The following is a 13,338-nucleotide window of genomic DNA, read 5'->3' on the forward strand; positions in this document are numbered from 1 at the left end:
ATGAATAAATGAATATCTAGATAAGTGAACAAGTAGATGAATGAATTAATGAATAAAGCTATTGCTTAAAACTACATCAGACAAACTAGAGAGACATTAATAGGATCTAGAACAAGGAATAGTATAATTTACTTCAATCTGCTTAGGCAACATCTTAAGTACTATATTAAGTACACAATTGGATGTACATACAGGAAAAAAAACACTCAGATGGCTTAAAAATCATATGACAATCTATTGAAAAGGAGAATCTTGGGAATCTGGCAGAAGACAAAGCAAATTGGAATGGGTCTTACTGTATTCATGTCAAAAAAGAAAATTTCCCAAAATTCAGCAATATTTAGGAATGAGAGGAAAAGGAAAATTAAAAGAACACACTGTGAAGTGATTTCTAAAGAAATCAAACTGATGAGCTCATCATCCCATTCCTCCTGTTTTTTTTCCCCCTCAAAGAGTTCTCTAAAGTATAACCCAGTTAGATCTACTTGCCTACTACTAGTTGTAACATTAAGCCTCAACATTTCAAGTTAAGTCCTTTGAGGTTTTCCATGGCAAACCAAGAATGAAGTCAGCTAGTTAAATCAGACGAGTACCACAGTTCAAGAGGAAGAAAAGGAGTGATTGTAGGAGATTGTGGAGTCCAGAAAAATGCTATGAAAAAAGGAAGAAATCCAGAATTGGGATTCTAATTACAATTATTTAATATAATAGAAGAGGAATTAGGATGTAGCAGGAGTAAGAGGAAGATAGAGAAGAGATCTAATTGGAAATATTTCTCAGGATTTGTCCAAAATACTGTACTAAGTGCTCTCCCCTAACCACTTTTTAACCTGCCACCTTGATTTATACTAAGAACTGAAGAAATTCAGGAACAAAGAGAAGGGTGGATTCCAGAAAAGTAGGAATAGATATAACTATAGTGGTTTTTGGAAGTCTCTCCAGAGGAGTGGGAACACTAATAGAGAAATGAATTTTTGCCCATAGATCATTTATTATGCAGCCCATGAAGAGTGGGAATCAGTGAACGAAGTCTCCTATAATTGCAAAGACGGCACCCATAGATAGTATGTAATGGAAGTGGGCTATGACATAATATGTGTAGTGAAGGACAATGGATCACTTTTACCCTTCAGGGCCTTCAATGACACTTAAACCAGATAGTCTATAAGAATAGAAAATAGGTAATAAAAACTTTGGGAGAACTACTATATAATTGGGCCTACACAAAGAAAAAGATTGCTAGTAAGAAGCATATTTGTAGCAAAGACACCATAGAAAAATCAACAAAGCTGATGAAGTCAAATAAAAGCTGACTGAGGAGAAGAAATAAACACCCTCCTCCAAAAAAAAAGGCACAAAAGTGCTTCATAACAGAATCAAAATTCCCTGAGGAAAATAAAAAGTGATATAAGAATTCTGACTCACTGAAATAACAATGGAACTATTCCAAGAATATACAAAGGAATTCAGTAGAACAATCAAAGAACTGAAAGTATTTCAGAAAAGACAAAAATTAGAGCTCTTGAGAAATAAAGCAACAAATCTAATAAGAAAATTTGTTTTCAAAAGGACAACACACTCCAAAATAGATATCCACTGAAAAGGAGAATTAAAGAATGAGAATGAAAAAATACAGAGAAGAAAATAAAATTGATCAAATTTGAAAAATGTGAAAATATTACAAAATGAGTATCAAACTTAGAGAATTTACTGAATTAAATAGGGTTGTTAGCCTGGAGAAGAAAAGATTTGGAGAAGATAGTGTCTCTGCCTTTCGAGAGTTGTCATGTGAAAGAGTGATTAGAGTTGTTCAAGTTGGCCTTAGAGTGTATAACAAGGAAATTTCAGAAAAGCAAATTTCAATTCTGTGTAAAGGAAAATTTCATAAGTATTATCTCCAAAAGTAGAATGGGCTTCCTGGGGAAGTAGTAGGTTTTCTCTCATTCCAAGCTTTGAAAAAGAGGATAGACAACTACTTTTCCAAAACGTTGTAAAAAGGAATTATTAGTCAGGGAAAGATTGGACTAGATGGTCTCTAAGGTCCCTTTCCAGCTGTTAGATTCTGTGATTCAGTTACATTAAACCTGTCTTAATGAAATCTAAGATCAAATTAGCATTTTAACTGTCATGTCATTGTTGATTCATATTGAGCTTGTTGTTGGTTAGTAAATCAATAAACTTTAAATACCTACAATGTTCCAGGCACTATGCTAAGTTCTGAAAATGCAAAATTAGTCAAAAAGCAGTAGTAGCTACCCTCAAGAAGCCCATAATCTAATAAAATAGACAATAAGCAAATAAATAGGTACAAACAAGATAAATAGGGAGTGGATGGGAGAAGACACTAGATTTAAGAGGGGTCAGGAAAGGTTTCCTGTAGAAGATGAGATTTTAGTTGGGATTTAAAGGAAGCCAATAGTTGGAAATGAGGGAAAAAGTCATTTTAGGCTTTAAGGAGAGTTAGAGAATTGCCAAATCAATGTCATGAGACTTCAAAAAGTATGCAATGGGGAATAAGATATAAAATTTAGAAAGGTAGGAGAGGCTAAGTTATAAGGGACTTTGAATACCAAATAGAAAATTTTGTTTTTAATGCTAAAGGTGCTATGAGGCCACTGAAATTTATTAAGAGGGTAAAGAGGAGGTTAAATGACATAGAAACTATTCTTTAGGGAAATCATTTTGGCCATGGGATCATCTGCAGAGAGATGATAATCAAAATCATAGGAGCTAATGAAATCACCAAATGAAGTAAGATAGGCAAGGAAGGAACAGAATCCTATAAGAAGAAGGCATGATCTGGAAGAATGAAAAGGAGAAGTCAGATAAGTTGGAGGAAAGCCAGGAGAAAGTGATGTCCTGGAAACCTAGAGAGAAGAGAAGATCAGGGAGAGAGTGATTAGTGGTATCATAGGATATGGAAAGATCAAGGGGAATAAAGACAGAAAAAAAGGTAATTGAATTTGATAAGTAAGTGATCATCAGTAATTTTGGGGGAGAATATCTCAGTGAAATAATAAGATCAGAAGTCATAACTAAGAGGTTAAGAAAAGATTGAGAGAGAAATTAGGGCCACCTATTGTAATGACTTTTTCAAGAAGTTTAGTCACAAAAGGCAGAAGAGATAATGGATGATAGCAGGGATAGAAGGATCAAGTGGAAGTTTTTTGATGATATGGGACACACGAGCATATTTATAGGCATTTTAAAAAGTCAGTAGTCAAGGAGAAATTGAGAATAAGTGATAAAATAAGAATGACAGAGGGGAACATCTTCTGGATAGGATCACTGTAACAGATATAGAAGTTAGCCTTGGTAAAGAATAAGGGTTCCTCCTTATGAGAGACAAGGGTGAAGGAGGAGATGGTGACAAACAGCACATGAAACATATGAGATAAGGAAAAGAGAAAAAGAGAGAGCTCATAATAATTGGCTTCAGTTTTTCAGAAAAAAAAATATGAATCAAGGATCTCAGATAAAAAAAAATTGGAGGGGACAAGGATGCATGGTAGATTAAGGAGAGAAGAGTGAAAATGTTTGGAAGAGTCTCATCAAGAAGACCTGATGAGAGAGGTATAGTGAGAATGCCCAGCAGTAATGAGAGCCCATTTGTATAACAGACATTTGTAGTGAACTCAGTCAGAATGATTGTGTGATTTTTCTCCAGCTTCATTCAGCAAAACATGGATAGGAGCAAAGAATTTAGATGGTGGCAGCGATTCAAAATTGAAGTTTGGCAGGGTACTGTCAGTGAAATAAAGGCATTATTAGAACTCAAGAGAATAATGTAGAGTTGAATTGGTTCACCATTGAGTCAAGACAGGGGAAAGAGGAGACAATGACTATGACAAGGGAGATAACTGGAGAAAATTGAGGGATCAGGAGATCAAAGGTTATGGTTTAAATAAAGAGTAGTGTTTGGTAAGGGGAAATAGAGAAAGAATTGGAAAATCCAATAGATTTTGGTTGGTTAAGAGGATTTTGGAATTATTAAACATGGAAATGGTACTTTTATGAGTGATGATTAGGTTAAGGGTATGAACATTTTTGCATGTGACTGAGATGAGATAGAGGAATAAATCAAAGGAAGTGAGTAGATTGAAGAACCAAGTAATTAGGGTATGTGAGAGAATAAATAAATTTCTGGAACTTTCAGGAACTATTGTCTAGATATGCTGCCCCATCCTGTACTTACACAGTTGATTTTTTTTTCTTAACACTTGTGTTATCAGTTCCATTCGATTCAATTGGGTCTATTCTTTCTGACCTATTATGTATTTGTGTGTGTAGATACATGTATATGTGTGTGTATATATATATGTATATATAGATGCATATACATATATATATATATATATATATATATATATATATATACACAGCCTGTCTTTGAAATACTAATAATCTTTCCCTGCTTTGTTTCTTATGCAGATTTGATAAGCATGAAAAATCTTGGTCAAGTTATATGAAGAAGCAGAGACCCACAAAAAACTGTGGTCCCTCAGGATCCTTCAGAAAAACTGTGACAGAATTGAGACTTATAAACTTCTCTCCTAGGTGGTTAGTGGACCCTGAACCAAATGTCTTTTCTTTACCAAAAACCAACTGGCAAGAAACTGACAACTGAATCATCCCAAAATGTCATGGTAATACTGTTCACAATCAATGGCCCCACAATAGCTGCAGACCTTTGATGACATTAAAAACTGTTCTCTGCCTATAGAAGTCATTCACTTAGAGGCTGTGGCTGTTTTCTTGTTTTGTTTTGTTTTTAAAGGGCGAGATAATTCCATGTGACCAACAATAATAATTATAGTTATTTAAGCTGAGATAAGGGTAATTAAATCTCACGCTTCATGGACTAAGCTGATTGCCTACAGGGGTCAAGGAGGACTTTGTACCCCCTCCTCATGTACAATATTCAAAACAGATTGAAAATGAAGGCCATGATCACTTTGCTTCTTTAAAACATGTATAAATGAAATGTTATAAGTATTATTAGCATTGATGCTATTATTATTATTTCCCTTACTTCATGTAAAGCATGAAGCTTTATTCTGTATGTCTCAAATGGAATATTTGGACTTAGCCCACACATAAACCATGTAAAGAATAATAAGAATTTCCTTGACACATAGGGAAATTTAGTATATAGGCACCTGAATGGCAAATGAGGACTACTCCATAAGATATATGCATAGAATTAGGACTTCTCCTCCCTTAGGAAAAATTAGTACTTACTTCCCCACTCTATCTGGAGAATGAGAATTTATACAGATCCACACACATATGTGTGAATATGTATTATATATATATTCATATATAAATATATCACATAAAAATGGACATTTATAACCAAGGAAGATAGAAAAAGAAATTCATGTCTATAATATTAAATAATCTCACAGGCTAATAGTACACTATTTCAAAGTCTGATTCTTTTTGTACAGCAAAATAACTGTTAAGGCAAGTATACTTATATTGTATTTAATTTATACTTTAACATATTTAACATGTATTGGTCAACCTACCATGGGGGGAGGAAATGGAGGGAACAAGGGGAAAAAGTGGAACAAAAGGTTTGGCAATTGTCAATACTATAAAATTACCCATGCATATACCTTGTAAATAAAAAGCTATAAAATAATAAAATAAAATAAAATATTAAGTAATCTACTTGGGCAAATTATTCAACCTTATGCCAGTATCCTGGACAAAGAAAAAAATCATTTTGGAAATAGCATTCATGAGTGCACCAAAGTTTATAAAATATTTTGTACATATTTTATTATCTTATCCTCACAGTAATCTTGCAGTTCAGGTATTCCAAATATTATTATCCCCTTTTTATACAAATGAGGAAATTGAGGCTCTGTTTTATCTATGTTTACACAGCTGGTAAGGTAGAGTCTGTGCTCAAATCCATGACTTTTGATTCAAAATCTAGTGTTTTTTCCACTGAGAAGGATGGTGGTTTCAATTCTTTTCAAAGATAATATTAATGTCAAGGATCTTTGACTCCATCAATGTGATTATATTCCACCTGTTGCAAAATGCAACACATCCTTTTCTTGTTATACATGCAATTTCTTTGTTATTGCTCTTCTCATAATCTACTACACTTACCCAGACTTCTTCAGTCTTTCTTCTATATTTATGTTTGTTTTTTCAATTTTAATATTTCCATGGATACCAATATGACCAATACCACAATTTTTTGTGATTGAAAAAATGTGATATAAGAAATTATGAGCAGGGTGCTCTTAGAAAAACTTGGAAAGACTTGTTTGATCTGATGCAAAATGAAATTTATTGTATGCAAAGTAACAACAATTGTAAGATAAACAGCAATGAAGGAGCCATTCTCAGTAATACAATGCTCCAAGGTGACTCTGAAAGATTTATCATGAAAAATGTCCCCCATCCCCAAAGAAAGAACTGATGATTTCTGAATACAGATTGAAGCATATAGTTTTTTCTTTTTAACATTCACAAACAAAAGATACAACTTCTGTTGTATTATGTATTCTCTATGTCTTTCAATTAGTAGTTTGACTGTAGAAAATCATCTGTGAAATGCTAGATTTCCTTCCTATAGTTTTGTTAAGGAGATCCTAAATATGTTCATAGACCATTCTCATGAATATTTAAATAATAAGACCTTTTTCTTATTCTTATTTATCTTTCACATTCTTTTGGAATCTTTTCCTCTTTAGGATATCTTGAATATTGATCTTCATATGCCAATACAAATATGTTGCCTGAAGCTCTAGTTTGTTCTGGGTACCACTGGGTCTGGTCCAGATTAACTTTTTGAGTCATTTTTCTTAAATATAATTTCTGCTTTCTATATAATATGCTGAATATTGAGGTATTAGAGTTAAAATATGAGTCCAAGAAGGGAATGTCAAACTTTTATTTGAGTGTTGGTGCTCTTAATGTGAGATCCTTGTTAAGTAGCCCATTAGTTCCCTTATTGGAGGAACATAATCATATCCATCTTGATATTGCTACTATAAATGAAAACAGAACAAAAAAGAAATTTTCAGTTAGATTGAAAAATGGCTTACAGGTAATTTTCAGAGCAGCAAAAATGGGTATTTTTATCAAACATCTAGAAGATATAGGAGATATTATTTCATAGAACATTTAGTCACCACATATCATAGTATTAGTGATAAGTCTTTTCAAAAAGACTATATAATCAAAACTTATAGACCAATATCAGTTGCTGAAGATGGAGTGGTAAAACAGTTCTATGAAGGACTTGTTAAGGACCTCCAGACTAAACCAACATATATTCTGACACTGGTAACTTCAATAAAAATTTGTGAAAAGGTGAAAATGGGAAGGAATATTTTAAAAATGAGATTTAAATTTACACAGAGATTATTCGTTCTTATTGCATGTCACATTATATTAAACACCACAATTTCATAATTTTTTACAAAAAAAGAAAACATAGTTATTTTAATATATAGAAAAATACATATTATTGATGTTGGAGACATTCTTGAGTTAGATGAGTTAGAGAGTCAGATGACCAACTGACCATAGCTAAAAATAGAATTTATAAATTATTTTCAGGGACAGCTGGACACCACAGTGAATAGAGCACTAGCTCTAGAGTCAGGAGGATGAGTTCAAATCTGGCCTCAGACACTTGATACTTATTTAGCTGTGGGACTCAGGGAAAGTCAATCAACCCTGGTTGCCTGATAAAATAAAAAAAATAAATAATAATTTCTTGTTCAGTCACTTTTCAATCATACCCAACTCTTCAGGATTCCATTTGAGGTTTTATTGACACAGATATTGAAATGGTTTGCCATTTTTTTTTCTCTAGCTCATTTAACAGGAAAGCAACTAGGACAAATAGTTAAGTGATTTGTCAAGGGTCACACAGCTAGTAAGTATCCAAGGTCAGATTTGAACCCAAGAAGATGAGTCTTCTTGACTCCAAGTAGGGAATTCTGTCCATTGAACCATCTAGGCCAAAATTGTTTTAAAGTGTAAAAATGATACTTTATTGGATAATTCATTCATTTACCCTATCCCATTTAAAGTAAGCATCAAGATTTTCATCCCTGATAAATTTATCATGTGAAAACACATCTCATTTATTTATTAGACATGAACAGAACCTGAGTTCCTGCTTATATTGAAGACATTTCTATTAGATATGAGAGAAAAATCTGTTCCCATTGTGTTTGGTCACATTCTGCACAGCTTATATAAAAGGATGAGCTAATTCACAACTGGGGATAAATTTCAAGGATCTTGTAGTAGAGAAGCAGGGGTGAGGATTCCAAGAGCTGATCCAGAAAGAAATCAGCATCACAGGAGAAAATGGCTAAAAGAAAATAAGACTTACTTGTGACAGGGACAAGAAAGATCAAAATGGGTCATCACCTTTACAAAAGGCAACAACTCAGACTTTTTTCACTAGTTGCATCCACCTCCTCAAAGACTAAAGAAAATTCCAAGAAAATGTTTGCTTTTTTCCCTACTTTTCTCCCTTGTGCCTATTTAAGATACTCTGCTGCTTTTTTTTTTTACCTGAACATTTCTGGAAACCCAAATTTATTAATCAACAAAGAGACCAAAAGTTAGCAAGAAAATAGTTTAAATTAAATTAAGATGGAGAGGCAAATCTCTACTTAAATATTAGCAAATGTCCTAATTGCCAACTTGAGGATATTGTGGTGATATTCCTAACTTTTGATTTAGTATAAATTTTCAAAGCACTAAAGAAGGAAACTAAAAGGTTCAATAAGGAACCCTTATACAATTAAGTCCTGAGTGCTAAAAGTAATAAATTTCATATAGTACTCACATTATTTGAATTCTTACTGCTTATTTCCATTAACTATCATATTTTACATAATTATAACTTCTAATAGCATAAATTTAAATTCATTCAACTAATTCATAAGATCCATCATTCATACTAATTGGGACCTAGCTATATTTTTCCCAGGCTTAAAATAACTAAATTATTGTAATAAGTATTATAAAGTTATGATAAAATATATGATATGCAATTAAATATTTAACACTGAATTATTTACATAAACTATTCAAAATCAAAAGTGGGAAGAAGACAATACAAATGACATTGACATGGATTATAATAATTTCATCTTAAAGTTCAATGTAAATTAATTGCTAAAACACAAAAGACCAAAAAGAAAAAGAAAACTAGAAAGAAAAACTAGAAAACTAGAAAGTGTTTTTTTTTTCAGTGACATTTGACTTCTGTATAAAGCACAGAGAAATGGTCACTGAAGAGAACACCACTTAGAATGTAGACTAGTCTGTATAATGTTATCAAGAATGATGGAAAAATATAAGCAGCACCATTTCAGAAAGTAGAGGAACTCAGTATGTGGAAAAATAACTTAAAAAACACTTAGTAAATTATCCCAAGATGGCTCTTGTAATGATGAAAATGGGGGGAAAAAGACTACAGAAGGAAGAAACATGAATAAATATTTTCCAAATATATGTGTATGCATAAAAAAACATTTTTTCCCTTCAATGGAGGAAGTCAGATGATAAATTGTATAAAGGAGTGGACTTGGAATCAGGAGGATCCAACTTTAAATCCAGACTCAGACTCTTCTAGTTGTGTGGTCACAGGCAAGTTACTTAAATGTTGTTTGCTTCAATTTTCTTATCTGTAAAATGGGAATAATAACAGCTCTCTTACCTCACAGAACAGTTGTAAAGCCCAATTGAGCTCATATTTGTAAAGTATTTTGGAAACTTTAAAGACTATGAAAATGCTAGTGATCCATTCAGTCTCCATTTATTTATGTGCTTAATTGTTTATTTCTGATATTTATAGAAAAACATCAGTATCTCTCCCCTCTCAGTTATTTGAGAGATTTTTTAAATTTCTTTTTTTCTAGTAAATTTATTTGTTTTTAATATACATTGCTTTATTAATCATATTGAGAAAAATCAGAACAAAAAGGAAAAACCAAGGGAGAGAATTAAAAAAAAAAACAGAAAAAAGAAGTGAACATAGCATGTGTTGATTTAATTTCATTCTCTTTAGTTCTTTTTTGAGATGCAAATGGCATTTTCTATCCAAAGTCTATTCAGATTTCTTTGGATCATTGAACCAACTGAACCAAGTCTTTCATAGTTAATCATCACATATTCTTGCTCTTATTGTGTACAATGTATTCCTGGTTCTGCTTTTTTTGATCTGCAACAGTTCATGTAAATCTTTTCAGGCCTTTCTAAAATCAGCTTCTTCAACATTTTTATAGAACAATAATATATCATTATGTTCATATACCACATTGCATTTCCCACCTAATGGAAATCTATCCATTTTCCAATTCTTTGCTACCACAAAAGAGTTACTATAAACATTTTTGCACATGTGGGTCCTTTTTTCCTCCTTTATGATTTCCTGGAAATTCAGACTCAGTAATGGCACTGCTAGGTCAAAGGATTTTCACAGTTGTATAGTCTTTGGGCAGTGTTCCAAATTATATTACAGAATGGTTGGGTCATTTTTAACAATTCCACAAACAATGCATTAGTGTCCCAATTTTCCCATATCCCCTCCAATATTTATTTATCATTATCTTTTCCTGTCATCTTAGCCAGTCTTAGAGGTGTGAGGTAATACTTCAGAGTTGTTTTAATTTGTATTTTTCTAATCAATAGTGATTTAGGCACTGTTTTATATAGTTATAGATAGCTTTAATGTCATCATCTGAAAATTATCTGTTCCTATCCTTTTAGCACTTATCAATTATTAATTACTTGTATTTTTATAAATTTGACTCAGTGCTTTATATATTTTAGCAATGAGAACTTTATCAGAAACTGGTTGTAAAGATCTTTTCCCAGCTTTGTACTTCCCTTCTAATCTTTCTTCTGTTAGTATATTTTGTACGAAATCTTTTTAATTTAATGTAATCAAAGTTGTCCATTTTGCCTTTTATCATCAAATAACAAGTTTAACAATCTAACTGAAATATATGAATATTTACAAAAATATAAATTGTCCAGATTAACAGAAGAGTAAATAACTTACTTAAATAGTCCCATTTTAGGAAAAGAATTTGAACGGGCCACTAATGAACTCCCTAAGAAAAATTTCCAGGGTCAGACAGATTCATAAGTGAATTCTACCAAACATTTAAAGAACAATTAATTCCAATACTATGTAAAATATTTGGAAAAACAGATAAAAGAGTACTGCCAAGGTCCTTCTATGACACAAATATGGTACTAAATCAGGAAGAAAGAACCAAAACAAAGAAAGAAAATTACAAACCAGTCTCCCTAATGAATATTAATGCAAAAATTTTAAATAAAATATTTGCAAAGAGATTACAGCAACTTATCAGTAGGATAATACACTCTCACCAAGTGGGATTAATACTAGGAATACAGTACTGGGTCAATATCAGGAAAACTATTACCATCACTGACCTTATCAATAACAAAACCAATAGAAATTGCTTGATAATCTCAATAGATGCAGAAAAAGCTTTTTTCAAAATATAGCACCCATTCCTATTAAAAACAATAGAGAGCATAGGGATGAAGGGAGTTTCCCTTAAAATCATAAGCAGAATCTATCTAAAACCAACATCAAGCATTATTTGTATTGGAGAGAAGTTAAACATCTTCCCAATAAGATTAGGGGTGAAACGAGGATGCCCATTATCACCACTATTATTCAACATTGTACTAAAAATGCTGGTGTTAACAATAATAAAAGAAAAAGAAATTAAAGGAATTAGAATAGGCAATGAGGAAATAAAACTATCACCCTCTGAAAATGATATAATGATATGCTTAGAGAATCCTAGAAAATCATCCCAAAACTTAGAAACAGCTTTAGCAAAGTTGCAGGATTATAAATAAATCACACAAATTATCAGGATTTCTATATATTACTGACAAAGCCCATCAACAAGAAATAGAAAGAGAAAATACATTTAAAATTACTGTAAACAAAATAAAATATTTGGGGTCTATTTTTCAAGACAAACCCAATAACTATACGAACACAATTACAAAACACTTCTCACACAAATAAAGTCATATCTAAACAATTAGAAAAATATCAATTGCTCATGAGTAGACTGAATTAATATAATAAAAATGGCAGTTCTGACTAAATTGGTCTTCTTGTTCAGTGCCATACCAATCAAACTGAGAAAAATTATTTATACAACCAAATAATAAAATCTATCTAGAAGAACAAAAGATCAAAAATATCAAGGGAATTAGTGGAAAAAAATACAAAGAATGCTGGTTTAGCACTATCAAACTTAAAACTACATTATAAAGCAGAAGTCATCAAAACAAATTGGTACTTGCTAAAAAAGACTGATGGATCACTGGAATAGATTAGATACACATGACCTCTAATCAAGGCCTCTAGTAATCTAGTATTTGATAAATGCTCATGCTTCAGATTCTGGAAAAAAACTCACTATATGACAAAAATTGCTGGGAAACTGGAAATTCAGCATAGACCTACATCTCACACCTGTATTACGGTCTGAAAATGAAACATTTACAATTTCTGTTTTTATGCATTTGATTGTGAGGTTTTTATGCCCTAATACATGGTCAATTTTTGTTTAGGTGCCATGTACTGCTGAGAAAGAGTTGTATTCCTTTCTGTCTATGTTTAATTTTCTCCATAGTTCTATCATATCTAGCTATTCTAGGATTCTATTAACCTCCCTAATTTCTTTCTTGTATATTTTGTGGTTAGATTTTCTGATTCTGAAAGGGGAAGATTGAAATTCCCCACGAGTATAGTTTTGCTATTTTTTCCTGTAACTGGCTTAAAATCTTCTCTAAGAAGTTGCCTGTTCTACCACTTGATACATATACATTTAGTATCATTACTACTTCATTGTTTATGGTAACATTTATCCAGATGTACTTTTCTTCCTTGTTTCTTTTAATTAGATCTATTTTAACTTTTGTTTTATCTGAGATCACAATTGGTACCCCTGCTTTTTTTACTTCAGCTGAAGCATAATAAATTATATTCCAGCCTTTTACCTTTACTCTCTCTCTCTCTCTATATATATATATATCTGTGTCAAATGTGATTCTTATAAACAATATATTGTAGGATTCTGTTTTTTTTAAATACACTCTGCTATTCATTTTTGTTTTGTGGGAGAGTGCATCCCATTTACATTCACAGTTATGATTACCAGCTCTTATTTCCCTCCATCTATTTTCTCCTCCTATATATATTTATATTCTCTCTTTACATCCTGTCCTTAGTCATTCCCACCCCACCCACTACCTTATCTCCTATCACCCCTTCTCTCCTTC

Source organism: Sarcophilus harrisii, chromosome 2 (genome assembly GCF_902635505.1).
Source record: "Sarcophilus harrisii chromosome 2, mSarHar1.11, whole genome shotgun sequence".
Taxonomy (NCBI): domain Eukaryota; kingdom Metazoa; phylum Chordata; class Mammalia; order Dasyuromorphia; family Dasyuridae; genus Sarcophilus; species Sarcophilus harrisii.